At 40.4% G+C, this 18,830-nt stretch overlaps 1 protein-coding gene across 23 annotated transcripts in view; it reads right to left on the bottom strand.

Annotated features, from left to right (window-relative positions):
* SLC38A1 (solute carrier family 38 member 1) overlaps positions 1-18,830 on the bottom strand; it is an 87,018-nt gene that overhangs the window by 66,449 nt on the left and 1,739 nt on the right. For 6 of the 23 annotated variants that reach the window (XR_010148034.1, XR_010148031.1, XM_063785720.1 and 3 more), the window contains exon 2: positions 7,202-7,279. The exons of 12 other annotated variants lie outside the window; for them this stretch is intronic. The gene's annotated coding sequence lies outside the window, so the exon portion shown is untranslated. Of the gene's footprint in view, positions 1-7,201; positions 7,280-16,952; positions 18,729-18,830 lie in introns of those variants that run through there. 5 more of the 23 variants (XM_063785722.1, XM_016923570.4, XR_010148035.1 and 2 more) reach the window with 4 other exon arrangements.

Raw genomic sequence — 18,830 nt, 5'->3', positions numbered from 1 at the left:
AGCAGAATTGAAGGAGATAGAGATACAAAAAAACCCTTCAAAAAATCAATGAATCCTGGAGCTGGTTTTTTGAAAAGATCATCACAATTGATAGACCACTAGCAAGACTAATAAAGAAGAAAAGAGAGAAGAATCAAATAGATGCAATAAAAAATGATAAAGGGGATATCACCACCAATCCCACAGAAATACAAACTACCATCAGAGAATACTATAAACACCTCTACACAGATAAACCAGAAAAATCTAGGAAAAATGGCTGAATTCCTGGGCACATACACCCTCTCAACACTAAACCAGGAAGAAGTGGAATCTCTGAATAGACCAATAACAGGCTGTGAAATTGAGGCAATAATTAATAGCCTACCAAGTAAAAGAAGTCCAGGACCAGACAGATTCACAGACGAATTCTACCAGAGGTACAAAGAGGAGCTGGTACCATTCCTCCTGAAACTATTCTAATTAATGGAAAAAGAGGAAATCCTCCCTAACTCATTTTATGAGGCCCTCATCATCTGATACCAAAGCCTGGTAGACACACAACGAAAAAAGAGAATTTTAGGCCAATATCCCTGATGAACATTGATGCGAAAATCCTCAATAAAATACTGGCAAATAAAATCCAGGAGCACATCAAAAGCCTTATCCACCACAATCAAATTGACTTCATCTCTGGGATGCAAGGTTGGTTCAACATACGCAAATCAATAAACCTAATCCATCACATAAACAGAACCAACCACAAAAACCACATGATTAGCTCAATAGATGCAGAAAAGGCCTTTGACAAAATTGAACAGCGCTTCAGGCTAAAAACTCTCAATCAACTGGGTATTGATGGAATGTTTCTCAAAATAACAAGAGCTATTTATGACAAACCCACAGCCAATATCATACCAAATGGGCACAAACTGGAAGCATTCCCTTTGAAAACTGGCACAAGACAGGGATGCCCGCTCTTACCACTCCTATTCAACACAGTGTTGGAAGTTCTGGCCAGGGCAATCAGGCAAGAGAAAGGAATAAAGTGTATTCAATTAGGAAAAGACAAAGTCAAACTGTCCCTATTTGCAGATGACATGATTGTATATTTAGAAAACCCCTTCATCTTAGCCCAAAATCTCCTTAAGCTGATAAGCAACTTCAGCAAAGTATCAGGTTACAAAATCAATGTGCAAAAATCACAACCATTCCTATACACCAATAACAGACAGACAAACAGAGAGCCAAATCATGAGTGAACTCCCATTCACAATTGCTACAAAGAGAATAAAATACCTAGGAATCCAACTTACAAGGGATGTGAAGGACCTCTTCAAGGAGAACTACAAACTACTGCTCAACGAAATAAAAGAGGACACAAACAAATGGACTAACATTCCATGCTCATGGATAGGAAGAATTGATATTGTGTAAATGGCCATACTGCCCAAGGTAATGTATAGATTCAATGCCATCCTCATCAAGCTACCAATGACTTTCTTCACAGAATTGGAAAAAAAACTACTTTAAAGTTCATATGGAACCAAAAAAGAGCCCACATTGCCAAGACAATCTTAAGCAAAAAGAACAAAGCTGGAGGCATCACGCTACCTGACTTCAAACTATGCTACAAGGCTACAGTAATCAAAACAGCATGGTACTGGTACCAAAACAGATATATGGACCAATGGAACAGAACAGAGGCCTCAGAATTAACACTACACATCTACAACCATCTGATCTTTGACAAACCTGACAAAAACAAGAAATGGGGAAAGGATTCACTATTTAATAAATGGTGCTGGGAAAACTGACTAGCCATGTGTAGAAAGCTGAAACTGGATCCCTTCTTGACACGTTATACAAAAATTAATTCAAGATGGATTAAAGACCTAAGTGTTAGACCTGAAACCATAAAAACCCTAGAAGAAAGCCTAGGTAATACCATTCAGGACATAGGCATGGGCAAGGACTTCATGACTAAAACACCAAAAGCAATGGCAACAAAAGCCAAAATTGATAAATGGGATCTAATTAAACTAAAGAGCTTCAGCACAGCAAAAGAAACTACTATCAGAGTGAACAGGCAACCTACAGAATGGGAGAAAATCTACCCATCTGACAAAGGGCTCATATCCAGAATCTACAAAGAACTTAAATAAATTTTCAAGAAAAAAACAAACAACCCCAGCAAAGAGTGGGCAAAGGATATGAACAGACACTTCTCAAAAAAGACATTTATGGAGCCAACAGACACATGAAAAAAATGCTCATTATCACTGGTCATCAGAGAAATGCAAATCAAAACCACAATGAGATACCATCTCACTCCAGTTAGAATGGTGGTCATTTAAAAAGTCAGGAAACAACAGAGGCTGGAGAGGATGTGGAGAAATAGGAATGCTTTTACACTGTTGGTGGGAGTGTAAATTAGTTCAACCATTGTGGAAGACAGTGTGGCAATTCCTCAAGGATCTAGAACCAGAAATACCATTTGACCCAGCAATCCCATTACTGGGTATATACCCAAAGGATTATAAATCTTGCTACTGTAAAGACACATGCACACGTATGTTTATTGCGGCACTATTCACAATAGGAAACACTTGGAACCAACCCAAATGTCCATCGATGATAGACTGGATTAAGAAAATGTGGCACATATACACCATGGAATACTATGCAGCCATAAAAAAGGATGAGTTCATGTCCTTTGAAGGGACATGAATGAAGCTGGAAACCATCATTCTCAGCAAACTATCACAAGGACAGAAAATCAAACACTGTATGTTCTCACTCATAGGTGGCATTGAACAATGAGAACAGTTGGACACAGGGAGGGGAACATCACACACCGGGGCCTGTCACAGGGTGGGGGCCTGGGGGAGGGATAGCATTACGAGAAATACCCAATGTAAATGACGAATTAATGGGTGCAGCAAACCAACATGGCACATGTATACATATGTAACAAACCTGCACGTTGTGCACATGTACCCTAGAACTATAATATATATACCCTAGAAGTATAATAAAATATATTCATTCTTTATTAATAAATAAATGCTAATTAATTTATTTAAAAATAAATACATGAATGAATTAATTAATATAGATTTGGTATAAGTGTTAGAAAATACAATTTTTCAAATGGAATAAAACAACCAAAAAGAAAAAAGTTCACCTGTTATCTCAGCAAGCAGAGATGATCACTGCATATATATATATAATTGTTGTATGGCCTTCCATGGTTTTTCTATGCACATAGAAATGTTCTTTCTATGTTCATTGCAGCATTATTCACAATAGCCAAGATATGGAAACAATCTAAGTGCCCATGGATGTGAATGGATAAGAAACACAGGCACATATAAAATAAAATGTTATTCAACCTTAAAAAAGAAGGGGATCCTCTCATTTGCCACAACCTGGATGAATCTGGAGGACATAATGGTAAGTAAAACAATCCAGAAACAGAAAGAAAAATACTGCATGATCTCATGTATACATGGTATCTTTTTTTGAAAAAAAAAAAAAGTCTGATACACAGACATAGAGAATAAAACAGTTGTTATAAAGAGTTTGGGGAGGAAATGTGGAGATGTAGGTCAAAGGATATGAAGTTGCAGATGTGTAGGATGAATAAGTCTAGGGAGCAAATGTACAACATGAGGACTGTAGTTAATACAGTTTGAGTATTTCTTATCAAAAATGTTTGGGACCAGAGGTGTTACAAGAAAGGGGTCCTGATCTGGACCCCAAAAGAGGGTTCTTGGATCTCAGGAAAGAAAGAATTCAGGGCAAGCCCAAGGTGCAAAGCAGAAGCAAGATTATTAAGAAAGTAAAGGAATAAAAGAATGGCTACTCCACAGACAGAGCAGCCCTAAGGGCTGCTGGTTGCCCATTTTTATGGTTATTTGTTGATGATATGCTAAACAAAGTGGATTATTCATGCCTCCCCTTTTTAGACCATATAGGGCAACTTCCAGATGTTGCCATGGCATTTGTAAACTGTCATGGCACTGGTGAGAGTGTAGCAGTGAGGACGACCAGAGGTCACTCTCATCACCATCTTGGTTTTGGTGGGTTTTAGTCAGCTTCTTTACTGCAACCTGTTTTATCATTAAGGTCTTTACGACCTGTACTTTGTGCTAACCTCCTATCTCATTCTGTGACTTAGAATGCTTTAACCATCTGGAAATGCAGCTCAGTGGCTCTCAGCCTCATTTTACTCAGCTCCTATTTAAAATGGAGTTGCTCTGGTTCACATGCCTCTGACATTTCCCCCCTCCCTTTGATAAGAGAACCCTTAATCCTAAGGGCTGCACAGGGATGAAAATCCATCTTTAGTAACTTCTTCAGGCTGAATAGGGGTGATGGTATTCCTACCTAACTATGAGAATATCTTGTGTTCAGGGTAGAGACGAGCTCAGTCAGAAAGCATCAGTATGGTGAGGGACATTCATGACTCTTAAGTTCCGACAAAAAGTAATATTTGGAAGATGAATAAGTGTTCAATTTAAGAAAACATTGAGTAAGCTTATCCTTATGCCTATACAGAGTGCCGTAGCAATGTATTCCACAAGAGTAAAGCAAAATAAGTAAAAATTATCTCAAGTAAACTAAATTATAAGGCTTTCCAAATTATAAGGGCAACTGTTGGAACCAAGCTGATATGACATTGCTAGATGATTCCAATATGTCCAGAATTGGAATATTGATCCAGATGTTTACATTACTCATCCCTCTTGTTTCTTCTGAGCAGCAGCTAGAGATCACTGGTTGGTTCACAGGAATAAATTGCAGCAACTAACTTAAAAGCAACTGATGAGACTAGAATTTAATAACAAGTGTAGCATAATTCTTGAAACACAGTTTCTCTCTCCAGTTTCCCATTTTTTACTAAAGACAAATCATAGTAACACTGATTTGCTTTATTATACTTGGCCTGATTTTTTGTATAAAGTGCAGCAAGAATAATTATTTTTCACATAAGCCTTTTGTAATTTCGCTTTGATGGAACTCTGCTCCATAGAAGGAATCTCAGATAAGACTTTTTAGAACCAAGCCTTGCAATGAGTTTGAACCCTCAAATACCTATGAGTTGGGTAAATTTCTCTCCTTTTGAGGTCTGTGTAGGCAAGTATGAGGCCAATTCCCCAAAGGGATTTGCTTGGCTTTACAAGTCAAGTTTGATTCCTTAAAGGAAAGCATGCTGTTCCAGTCAAAGCCTTGGTAAAATAACCAGTTTCTCCAATTGTGTCCTGTTACAAAAGAAAACAGATTCTTATTGCACTTATGCAAATAACTATATTGCTAAAAGTTGAGAATACTCCCAGATAGTTTCCAGATTCTGGGGAAATCAGGTAGAGAGAAACAAACATGCTCCAAATTTTGTTCAGAGGAGTATACTTTACATAATTGCTACAAGCTGTAAATAGCTCAAAAGTTTCCTTGACTCTGAAAAACAAAACAAAGGGTCAGCAACATTTTAAGCAAAATCAAAAAGATTACTTTAGTCTTCCATTGTTTCGGTTAATTTAGTTAACCCCTGTTCTTGATATTCATGAACATTTCACCTCTCTGTGAGAGTTCTGAAAGTTTTTCTTCTATTCTAATGTCACAATTTCCAAAGTTATCAGAAGCTTGCATTTTAGAACATCTGTCAAAGTCCTATTGTTGATTATAAAACCACCTTTTAAAGAGGATTAAAACAAGAAAACGATTGTCTGTGGATAACAAAATCTTTTAGGACAGCCACTATTAAAGCCACGATTGACTAGGAAATTTGGGTTACCTCTGTGCACACAGTAATTTTATGTAACAATTATAATTATTAATAACATACAGATCATGAGAAGGTTTTTCCTCTAAGAAAAACCTGTTGTGCTTTTACTCCAATGTCTAACTTATGGAAAAAATGAATAATACCCCTTTAGTTTTAGCCAATGTCCACATACAGAATCTTTTTTTACAAGATTAGTTTTTTATACTTTCCATAACTTGCTTAAACCTTCAGCTTTATTCTATCTAACTGAAAACAATTCTTTAATCCTTTAATTTGGGCAAGAAAAATCCACATTCCCATACCTTCTTATAATCTTTCACCAAAAACACATTTCACTTTTCTTACACACTTTGCATGTAGAACTGTTTTTTCAGTAGTCTTAATTATATGTTACAATGCTAACTCTTTTACTTTTGATGAAAACCTTGGTAACTTTGGGATTTTAATTATGTACTAGGTGTGCAGCCTAGGATAGCACACGGAAGTGCAGATAAGGACTGACTTTTTCCAGCATAGCTACGGGGTGTGGCTAACTCCACATGTCCCTGGCCTTATCTAGAATCTAATGCTCCAAAGTAGCCAAAGTAGGTAAACTGAACAATTTTCAAAAGTCAAAGGGCTGGGTGTGGTGGCTCAAGCCTGTAATCCCACCACTTTGGGAGGCCAAGGCGGGTGGATCACAAGGTCAGCAGATCAAGACCATCCTGGCTAACATGGTGAAAGAAACCCTGTCTCTACTAAAAATACAAAAAATTAGCTGGGCATGGTGGCGGGCGCCTGTAGTCCAGCTACTTGGGAGGCTGAGGCAGGAGAATGGCATGAACCTAGGAGGCAGAGCTTGCAATGAATCGAGATCGCGCCACTGCACTCCAGCCTGGGCAACAGAGAGAGGTTCTGTCTCAAAAAAAAAAAAAGTCAAAGCAGCAGTTTATGACCTTAAGGCATTTAGCAAACTTAATATCTGACCTGCATAATTTAGACCAAATGTCTTTATTTTACCAGTAATCTTTAAAACTGTTTTTATTTCCCAAAGATTACTTAAGTCACATGAACTAAAAGGCATTACACTTTTTACTTATGTGACAAAATATTTGATTTAAGCTTATTATTATTAAAGCAATTAATTAAAATTCTTTTATATTACACACACATAATACATATAAATACATAGACAAACAGAAGACAAAGGATGATCCCTTAAGCTGGGAATTCAACCCCGAACCCGGGCTGCCATTGTGATGGCAGAGACCAAGAGAAAGTACTGCCACGTGGTTGCAAGGTCAAGCTCCCAAGGACATGACTGACCGGAAGGAAACCTCATCCAGTTTGCGCACGCGTGCGCGTGTACACATACACACACACACACACACACACACACAGAGAGAGAGAGAGAGAGAGAGACCAGAAGTCTGGCTGGTAAGAAATTCTTACCCTTTGGACAGCATGCCAGGCTTCTGGGTTCCCTCTCCCTGAGACCTGGCTGGCTGCATCACAGCCCTGGGGGCCAAGCTGCAACACAAAGGAAAATTATCTTTTTCCATCTGGCCAGAACAAAATATGTGTGACAAAACATAGACATTACCACTGTGCTTAACACCCAATATCAAACTGGCAAGGCTCAAACTTGCCCCCATCATTGTTAATCCAACCTCCAACCAAGAGTTTCAACATGTGGTCTCTGGGTAAGATGGTCGCCCTGAGTAATAGAAAAGATAATAAAGGGAAAGGAGAGAGAGAAAAGCATTGCCTGTGGCAGGGTGGAGAAGGCGAAATGCTCAGGGAGGCCAGAAAAAGACCCACCCATTGCAGCACCACTGAAAAGTTCAGGCGGCCACTTGTCAGTCAAGAAGTGATCTTTTCCAGCAGTCCCATCAGCTCTCAAGTTTCCCCTTTTAGGGAGGAAAAAGCATTCCGTGTCCCAAGATTCTGTACATGCCTAATCCTGTCACCCACAGCCATCAGCAGAGACTGCCAGGCAGATTAATCCAAAGAGAATAGCAGTTAACAGGCTGTAGTAACAAGCCCATTCTTAGCCAGGAGGGATTTTATGAGAAGGACTTTACTGAGAGGGACTTCTAACCCCCTAAATCTTGGAAGGATTTCTAACACTCCTAATTTGGGCCTCTAACGCATTTGGGTGTCCTTGTCTTTTATCAAGAGGAGGCTTTAACCCTCTCTGTCTTAGGAGAAACTCTAACTCTCCTAAGTTGGGCCTCTAACCCAATCCCATTCTTTACCCAGGTACCCCACCACTTACCCCAAGTCGGCTGATCAATCTATTGCCTTTGGGTTGGGAGGCTTCTTCAGTATTGTACCTTCCGGGTTTGGCAGAAAAATGTTACCAGACCCCACCACTTACTCAAAGTTAGCTTTTGAGTTGGGGGTTTCCTCACTAGTTGCTTCTGCGGTGGCCAGAAAGATGTCACAGGACCCCACCACTTACCCAAAGCTAGCCTTTGGATCAGGGGTTTCCTCACAATAGTCGCTTCCACAGTCGCCAGAAAGATGTTACAAGACCCCAACACTTACTGCGGGTTTCTGCACTATAGCCCCTTCGTGGTTGCCAGAAAGATGTTACAGGAAAAGGGTCCCAATCCAGACCCCAGAAGAGGGGGTTCTTAGATCTCGCACAAGAAAGAATTCAGGGTGAGTCCATAGAGTAAAGCAAAATGGCTACTCCATAGACAGAGCAGCTTCGAGGGCTGCTGGTTGCTGATTATGATTATTTCTTGATGATTTGCTAAACAAGGGGTGAATTATTCATGCTTCCCATTTTTAGACCATATAGGGTTCCTGACATTGCCATGGCATTTGTAAGCTGTCATGGTGCTGGTGGGAGTGTAGCAGTGAGGACGACCAGAGGTCACTCTCATCATCATCTTGGTTTTGGTGGGTTTTAGCCATCTTCTTTACTGCAACCTGTTTTATCATTAAGGTCTTTACAACCTGTACTTTGTGCTAACCTCCTATCTCATTCTGTGACTTAGAATGCTTTAACCATCTGGAAACGCAGCTCAGTGGCTCTCAGCCTCATTTTACTCAGCTCCTATTTAAGATGGAGTTGCTCTGGTTCACATGCCTCTGACAGAAGTAGTTCAGATTTTTGATTTTTTGGATTTTGGAATATTTGCATACATATTATGAGATATCCTGGGGACGAGACCCAAGTGCAAACTTGAAATTCATTTGTTTCATATACACCTTACAAACATACCCTAAAGGCAATTTTACATAATATTTTAAATAATTTTGTGCATAAGACAAAGTTTTCACTGCATTTTCACTGTGACCTATCACAGGAGGTTAGATGTAAAATGTTCTACTTGGGCATCGCGTCAGTGCTCAGAGTTTTAAGTTTTGGAACATTGTGGGTTTTGGACTTTTTAAAATGTGTTTATTTATTTATTTATTGAGATGAAATCTCACTCTGTCACCCAGGCTGGAGTGTAGTGATGAGATCTCTGCTCACTGCAACCTCCGCCTCCCAGATTCAAGAGAATCTCCTGCTTTGGCCTCCCGAGTACCTGGAATTACAGGCACATGCCACCATGCCCAGCTAATTTTTGTATTTTCAGTGGAGATGGGGTTTCACTATGTTGGCCAGGCTGGTCTTGAACTCCTAACCTCAGATGATCCACCTAACTCAACCTCCCAAAGTGCTGGGATTACAGGCGTGAGCCACTGTGCCCAGCCAGGGTTTTGGATTTTTGGATTAGGGATGCTCAACCTGTAATATTGTATTATATATATGGGATTTTTGCTAAAAGAGTGGATTCTAGGTGCTCTTGCCACAAAAAAGAAGTGACCACGTGAGATGATGGATATATTAATTTTCTTGACTCTAGTAACCATTTTACCACGCATATGTATACCAAAACATCACGTTGCACACCTTAAATACATATAATTTTTAAAGCGGAGAAAGTGTTAAGCCTAAGGTCAACAATGGTTCTATAATTCCGGGCCAGCTAGTCCCATAACTGACTGTGTCTGTTTACCCACTTGGGGTTCTTGGATCCTCAGGGTTCATAGATGATAGTGATAAGGATCTAAGAACTAACATGGATCTATATTTCAAAAGGCCTCAAACAGGCTAAACAGGTTAACTAAATGGTGAGGTATCCATACTGTTAGCAAGACTTCATTAACTTGATGTGATAATCCTAAATTTGATTGGCAATTTTATATACCTTTGAGTAATAAAAATGGGAAATGAATTAATATATTAAAGTCAACACTCAAAACTCATTAAATAGTATACTTAATATCTGGACGCTGCATTGCATATAATTTATACTTTAATTAAAATAAAAAATTAAAGCCGATCATCAAAATCTTTGAAAATCTGGGGCTTTTGGAAGGTGGGGAATAATAAAAATGGCCTTTGGTAGTGAAAAACCTGGGAAGCTAGTAAGTGGTCTCAGAAAAATAAGTGGTTTTACTCTCTTCTTGCCCAAGACTAATGGTTTAACCTGTGCTTAAGGTCCTGGCTCTTCTGCTAGGACCTTGTTTCTCTACTTCCTCTCTCTGCCTTCCCTTCTTGACATCCATCATCCTCAGAGCTCTTTATCTAGAACATAAATCTGTCTAGAACCTTGAGCTATCACCACACCCCTCTCTTTACTGCTAGCAGTCTCTAAACTACTTGCTCCTGCCACCACTCCCCTGAAATCATGCCTGATTAGGAAATTCTGGCTCCACCACTTAGAAGCTGTGTAGCCCCAGGAAAGAAGGTTAACTTCTCTTTGCCTTAGTTTCCTCATCTGTAAAATGGACTTAAAGCAATACCCATCTGATACAGTCATAAAGATTCCATGACTTGGTCCATGTGCAGCACTTAGAACAGCGTCTGGCCCGGGTTTTGTAAATTATTGTGACCATTGTTCCTGTTTTCTGACTTCTCCCAAATAACTCCACACTGCATCCTCCCAAGACCTTCTTGGTCTCCTCTGCCAGATCCCTCCTCCTCCCAACTTTCTGTGTAGAAGTAGCTCTTTGGGCCTCGACTCTTCTTGCTCCACATATTCCAAATTCTTTCCTTTTTAGGGCTTCAGGGCTGTAGTGTCAAGTTTCATTCTACAAAGGCATCTTTCAGATCTTTCTTCCCAGTCTTTTTCACTTTATAAAACTAGAATTCCTTTGCGTTATGAAATAGGATCTCCCTCATAAATACAACTTGATCATGATCATGCCACTTAACATGTCACATGTTTCTTCATCTGTAAAATGAGAGGGCATGAAAGAGAGGTTATCTCTCAGGTTCTTTCCTTCTCAGAAACATTTCCATAAATTCTTTTCAGACTCCTGCTGCCTTCTGGACTGCTCCATTAGGATGTTTATCATTACCTCACATTCCACATGCCTAAAGCAGAACGCATCACCTGACCTCACATGCCAGCATTCTATTTCTGTTAAAGATATAATGCACCTTCTCCTTGTCACTTAGACTTGAAACTTGGGTATGGCTTTCATACAACCTCATATCTAATCAGTTGCCAAGTCCTGCCAACATTCCTTCACAAAATCCTTTTCCTTTCCCTTATTCCTTACAGTTTCACAGCCTGAACTTTGCCACAGTCACTCTCCGCCACGCTACCTCCTGCTTCTTGCCCTCTCCCACCTATAGAGGCAGATTCTTCCTGAAAAGACAGTCTTGCACATTCCTCTTTCTGCCTTGCCAATCATAACTGTTCCCTCTACAGGATGAGGTCTAATCTCTAGAACCTCGGACAGCTTTCTCTTTAATTTATGCTCCCACTACATTCCTTCTAACTTTCCATTCCTGCAATGGGTCTACTCTTATGCAGTTTTCTGCTTTGTTCACACCATCCCCCTGGTCCTGGACACACCCTCTCCACCTTCCCATGAAGCCTATGCTAACTTAAGTATGACCTTTCTTTCAAAGCCCAGCTTGCTTGCTTTTTTAAAAAATTCAAGCCAACTCTTCTGTGATGACTTTCTCCAATGACCAACCCAGGCATTGCCAAATACCTCCTGGGGGCAGGGAGAGGGACATAATTGTCCCAGTTGAGAACCTGCTTGACTGTTTACCTGTGATGAATTCTTACAGCAGTTTTGTGTAGATTACTCACTGGCTTATAGCAAGGGCGCTCATATTTCAGTAATCTTTTTATTTACAATTTCAATTCCTTGGGGACAAGGACCATACATCTCAAAGGTCTAGTATATGGTGACAGTAAACACATGTTAACAATAAAAATGAGGACTAAATTTAAAAAGAAAGCTATGATCACCTGCCTGCAGACAATATATTCAGTGAGCATCACGAACACCATCTTCCCATGGAAAACAAAACAAAAATGGGAACATGAAGCAATGTGGATAGCCCTACCTCATAGTTTTCATTAAGTTTACCACCTGATCTCCTTTACATTTGATCTGGGCATGTGGGATTTATGTAAAAATGCATTTAGTATTGTAAAGAACTATATAAACGGAAGGTATTTATCATTACTGTCCCAGCCACTATGCCTGGAATGTTTAAGAATTCTTGGCATGATTTCTAAAAGTCCAGAGAAGGAGTTGTATTAAAGAAGTGGTTCTCAACTGGGGACAATTATGTCCCTCTCCCTGCCCCCAGGAGGTATTTGGCAATGCCTGGAGACATTTTGGGTTGCAATAAGTGAGGGGGTGCTGCAGACATCTAGTTGAGAAAGACCAGGGATGCTGCTAAACATCATACAATGCACAGGACAGCCATACACAACAAAGAGTTGTCTGGCCCCAAATGTCAGTAGTGTGAAGGGCAAGAAGCCCTGTGTTACAGAAGCTCACAGGGGATGAGTATGGACCCCCTCTTTGTGGGGCATGGAGATGAACCGCTAACTTACTTGGACAAATTGCCCATTGCATCCTATCTTAACAGGATCCCAAAACCTGCTCTTAATCGTTCCATAATTCCTCTTGTCTTCAAGTTCCCATATGATCTTTTAAATGTCTGTTATCAACATGACCAGCTTATGATGCTGGTAACTAACCTATCTATATCAGAAATTTTGAAACAATTCCAATTTATTTAAGACAGAAAAAATAAACTCTAAAGTTAATGAAGTCAACCTATAACTGGATATAGGAGGACAGACTGTATATTACATTTAAAAAAAAAACACCAAAAGAATTGAATCTTAATTAATTAGAACAGTGAGTGTATATGAGTAGTGTGAATACCAACAAAATTAAAAACATTTCTCGTCAATTGAAAATTAGTGGATTTAAATAATTACTAAAAACTCATGCAGTTGAAAACAGCCTGGAATATTTCAGCCCTTGAGAAAAATCTCTTTATTTGCATATATGTTTTTTGTTCTAAAGATATTTCTGATCAAGGATTGCTATTGTACTAAAAAAGATGGATACAGTTTTGTGTGTTTGTTTTTAAGCCCTAGCTAAGTTATGACTCCTAACAAAATACTCAAGGAAAAACAGAAATAATAAGAACTTTAAAGCATCACAAAGTGGTGCATATAAAGAGGATCATTTATAAAAAGAAATCTTAAAAATAGACTTTTATTTGAAAAGAGAAAATGTAATAAAAGACACTATATAATTCAATACCAGATGATGGTTACAGTCTCAGAAAAATTCCTTTCTCCTCTCTGGGTCTCTGTCTCCTCACCTTAAAATAAGAAGATTGGATTAATGGCTGCTCTTTCAAAGACCTCTCCCAGTTCTCTGAATTAATGATTCTATACACTATTTCTTAATGAATCACTTCCAAAGATAAGAAGGTGGACTTGTAGACAAATCTCTTGAATAGTTGCCTTTGTAGGCCAATAGGCCTCAGTTCTAACAGGACATTGGAACAAACTGGGGAGCTTTAAAAAAATAAAAGTGATAAGGGGACACTACACACACAACAGTCTCTGACTTAATTGGTATAGGACAGGATCCAAGCATGGTTATTTTAAATGCTCTCCAGAGGAGAACATTCTTACGTGCAGCCAATGTTAAGATCCCCAGATTTAGAATAAAAGTTAAAACAAAAGAAGCTAGTGCTCAGGTAGGTAAGATAAATGGGCAAAGCAGACTGGGCATGAGGAACTAGAGAACACATGTCCCATCTATTTCCCTCCAACTAGTGGCAGGAATGAGCCTGGTCTTTTTATTTTTATGTTTTTCAATAAATGCCAGAAATCAAAATTCTAAGTGAAATTCTGATATTTAAGAGTTGGCAACTAATTTCAAATAATTTTAAAAGAAAGCATAAATCACATAAAATATGCCCACAAGCTTAATTTGGCTCTCTAGCCACCAGTTTGCAACCTAAACAAAACCGGTTCAATAAATTAAACACAGTGTTTTCTCTGTGCTCTGCCCTGTCTGTCTCCTGCTCAGAGCCTCTTTCTTCTATACCTTGGTCCATAGCCTATCCCTTTCTTTTTCCTTTCCATTGTCGCTTTCTTTTCCAACCTTCGCCATTCCTAAGAGATGGAAACTGAGATCTACACATTAAATCTTCATGTGGCTCTGGCTGTATCACTGGACAGGCATCTATGCCTGGGAAAATTCAGGTTATAAACTGTAACCTGAGGCTGTGGCTCCATGATGTCAACAAATGGTTGGTTTAGTAAAATCAGGGGGAAAAGTCAGTCAAGCTCATAATTTCACACTACTAAGACTAAGACTTTGTCAAGCAACATATGGAGGTCCTCATTTAATTTCTGATGTTTGTTTTGTTTTCCTTGCTTTAAATCTAAACCAATGCATATCAAAATCACCCCTGATATTTTCTAAGCTCCCATATTTGGGCTCCATCCCAGGCCAACTAAATCTGAATCTCTGGAGATGAAGTCTTGGCACTGACAGCTTTTAAAACACCCTAGATGAGTCTAATGTGAAGTCTGCTCTGAGACTCACTAATCTAAAACCATCACCTGACCCTGAAGATTAGCAGCATGCTTAATGCCAGATGACTATCATCTTGAATAGTTTTTTAAAACTTGTTCAAGGACTTTCTCAGCTCTGCTCTCATTGTATCTTCACAACTCTGAGGTACGCAGCACTGATACTATTATTAGCATTGGACAGATGAGAAAATGAGGCATAAAAATGTGAAATGAGTTGCTCAAGGGTACCCAGCTAGTTATTGCCAAAGACACATTGTAACCTCACTTGAAACAGAGTTACTTACTAATAGAAGAGGAATTCAGTGACTGGGAAGGTAACATGGTTAGGGGAACTCCTCTGTTATTAGTAAGGTTATCACTAGAAAACAAATGTGATCAATTTTCAGAAATAAGTACAACAATATTTTTAAATTTAAAATCTTATTTTAAATCTAGGGTCAGTGTCTTTTTTTACGTTATTGAAGTTAATCTTTTAATTTTACTTAAAATTTTTTTATTTCAATAGATTTTGGGGTATCAGTGATTTTTGGTGGTTATATAAATGAATTGAAAGTGATGAAATCTGAGACTTTAGTGCACTTGTCATCTGAGTAGTATACATTGTAACCAATATGTAGCTTTTTATCTGGCATCCTCCCTTCCAACCTCTGGCTTCTGAGTCTCCACAGTCCATTATATTACTCTGTGTGCCTTTGCATACAAGATGTCTTTTTCGAAGTCTGTCACACATTCTTCAAAGTACTTCTGCGCACATACTTCTCCTACCTCCTCACCACCTTTCATAGGTGTATATTCTCCCAGAGACTAAAAAGATCCAGGCAGTTTCCATCAAGATATATTTTCAGAAAAGTATTTTTAAAAGATTACATAGTCACAGAATTTCAGAGGTAAAGGGAACTTTACTGATCAACTTTCTCTCCCTCCTCTGGTAGATATGTTTAATTCAATACATATGGAATGCTAACACTATACCAAATACTTCACATTCATTATCTTAATTAAATCTTTACCATCACTCAGTAAAGTGGGTACCACCAACACTACCACCAGCATCATCATTCCCATTTAGCAAAAGAAAAAAACTGAGGCTTAGAGATGCCAAACACCTTGCCCAAGATTCCTGGGTGAGTAAGCTGAGGCCTGATATTTATATTTGACTCAGAGCCTAAGCCCCTATTCACCACCTTCCATCACCTGGAGTAACAACAGTCCAAAATGTGAAGGATAAACAAATATTTATGAAAATGCCAGTGAGGTGATCAGTGAACACTTCTCCCAAGAGGTGGAAAAGTGGCATCAGGGATAGGCCATCACAAGTACACAGGATTTCAGTAGGCATTCTGGACTGGAATCCAATCCACACAGATATTGAAGCAGAAAAGTGATAGGGAGGGAATAGGGTGAACTCTGAGAAAGAAAATATCAAGAGAAAAAATTGGAAAGAGATGAGAAGGCAGATTGTGAAGGGTCCTAAGTGTATGGCTAAGGAATGTAGACTGTATTTGTGTGCAATGGAAACCCTCAGAGGTTTTTAAAAGCAAGGTCCTTTAACAAAATGTGAACTGAATTTTAGAAATATAAACCTCATGAAAGAATGGAGATTTAATTAGGGGAGCATAACTTGATATGGAGGAGACCAACAGGAAAGCTGTTCCACCTCAGTAACTGGCTGTTTCACTCTTAACCATATGTTGTGCTTGCATTTTTCTCCACCGCCCACTCCCACTGCCCCTAGGTTGTTCAAGGCACCTTTATATCTGTTTCATATGTCTCCAAGTCTAGGTAAGGTGACAGGGACCTGAACTTGGGCAGTGGAAATGGAGACAAGAGGACAAGTGTGAGGGGTATTTTCAAGGGCCTGGTCACTGCTCAAAGTGGGAAGGGCAGTAAGAGAAGGAGAAGCAGAGAAGAAAAAGACTCTCATTTTCAAACTTAGGAGAAGGGGAACAGATGAGATATAGAACAGAAGGGATGGCCAATCATATCACAAAGAGATGAACAAGATGGCCTGATCAAGGTCTCAAGGTCTCAATCCAACAAGTATTTATTAAGCAGGTACTATGTGCTGGACATTAGAGGAACAATGAGTAAAATCGGTTTTTGTCCACAAGCATCACCCAGAGTAAAGAAAAGAGTAGCAATAGTCAGATGTCAGAAACATGGTGCTCCTTTCATTAAATGGCCTTAATTCATGAAGCATCATAAAAAATATACATAAACAACATACATATAGGTTTAAAGATCCAAAACACCTTTAAAATCTATTCAGCTATCTGTTCAATTATATTACAGTCAAAGAAGAGTGCAATAAGTACTTGCTGTTCCTTCTTCCTGTTCCTTCCGCTGGCCTTCTTCCCTCAATTATGGAAATAGCTGATCCCTTTTCATCATTCGGGTCTGAGGACAAATGTTATACCCTCACACCGCCCCTCCCGGTGAGTCACTCTATTTCAAGCATCCTCCCCCATCACATGATCCTGTTTTATTTCTTCATTGCACCAAGAATACCTGAAATGTATATGCCTACATTTATATAGTCTATTTCCCCCTGAGAACGGAAGCTTCATAGAAGGTGAAACAAATCTTCTTAGTTGCTGCCAGTCGCACAGTAAGCCCTCTGTAGAAAATGTTTATTGGCCACATTTTTTAAAAAAGCGAATAAACCTCAAGATTAAGACCTCAAACCAAACTATTCCAGTTTCCAATTGCTTACAGCGACATACTGAGAACTCGAGTGACTCTCAAGAGAAAGGCCATTTTGAGGCTGGGGTCGAACCAAAATCCAGGGGGTCCACACCAGGTCAGTACCCCGGAATTGGCTGTCTTGCAAGATTTCGGGAGTACCAAATTGGCATGAGACATTTGACAACGAGGCCAGCCATGCACCGAGCTCAGGTTTTATTTCCGTTGTCCTTCTGACGTCAGAAAAAGCACGAGTTGCTGCACAGTTTCTTCTATCAAGGTGACAAATTACACCCTCGCTGGGCCCTGCATTCTGCAAACCATAAATTTATTTTCCTCCTCCCCCTTATATTGAAAAATGTAAAAACCCACTGCAGAGAGGTCAAAACCCCTTCCAAACGCAAATAAATACCGTTTTCTAGCAGAGGCGTCTTTTTTCACTTTTGCTACACACGTCACCGCGGATTCGTCCGAGAAAGTACGTGATCCTGGCGGCAGTTAGGTTTCTAACAGAGAACGAGGGTTTGTACAAACCCCGGGTCCGCGCCGCAGAGCAAGACAAAGGACTCCGAATTGTAGCACCACCTTCCCCAGCCCAAGGCAGCCTGTGAAAGGCACTGGGAGCGGCGTGACGCGGGTACCGCGAAATTCCTTTTGCTGCCATATGCACTTATGCCTTCTCTGACTACAGTTCAGCACAAACCTCAGGCGGGCGATTTGGCAGGCAAACGGTGCCCAGGCAGCCGGGTAACCTACTGGGTCCCAGTGGGTGCTGGGGAGCACCATGCGCCGGGAGGTGGATAATTTAGGGGGCAAGGGGCTCGCACAAGGGCGAAGATGCGCTCTCCTCCCGGCACCGACCCACGCGTTTAAAGGCCTCTGTGGCAACGTTTAGGGACGCGAACTAGGTGCCGGGGGTTGGGGAGGAGGTGGGACTGGAAGCGAGAGCAGTCTGCGCCCAAGACCGCGCAAGAGGTGGCCTTTTGTTCGCTGGCTCCAGCACATCCCGGCTCTCGAAAAAACACTACCCCTGTCCCCGCCACCCTCTGCATTTTAGAAAATCCTCTTCAGGGCAGGAAAGGACAGTGAGTCACTGCAAGCATCCTTTAGTAATTTCTCCCCGCGCCCTCCTACTTCCCCGCGTTACAGAGGGGCAGAGCACCAGGAAGGACGGCAAACATGTCCCGGTTTACTGGTGGTCCGCGGCCGCTACCCAGCCGGCCGCACGCAGCACCCCCGGACATCACACGATCTCCTCTGGGCCTTGCGGACACAGGAAATTTTCACCAAAGGCCGGGGATTCAAACACTCCCAGAACACGGTCGCGCCCTCGGGTCAGCTGCGCTCTCCCTCCAGACGTGCGTGGTTCCTGGCTCTCGTAAAAATGGAACCAGATCTGGTACCACACTCTGCCACAGCCACAGGAAAACACACCAAAGTCACAGGAAAACAAACCAAAAAGTAAGCCACAGCCCACGCAAAGGTGAACTCGGGGGCCCTGGCGCTTCCTC

The sequence above is a fragment of the Pan troglodytes genome, chromosome 10 (genome assembly GCF_028858775.2).
Source record: "Pan troglodytes isolate AG18354 chromosome 10, NHGRI_mPanTro3-v2.0_pri, whole genome shotgun sequence".
NCBI classification, from domain to species: domain Eukaryota; kingdom Metazoa; phylum Chordata; class Mammalia; order Primates; family Hominidae; genus Pan; species Pan troglodytes.
This window is presented reverse-complemented; position numbering and strand designations above follow the sequence as displayed.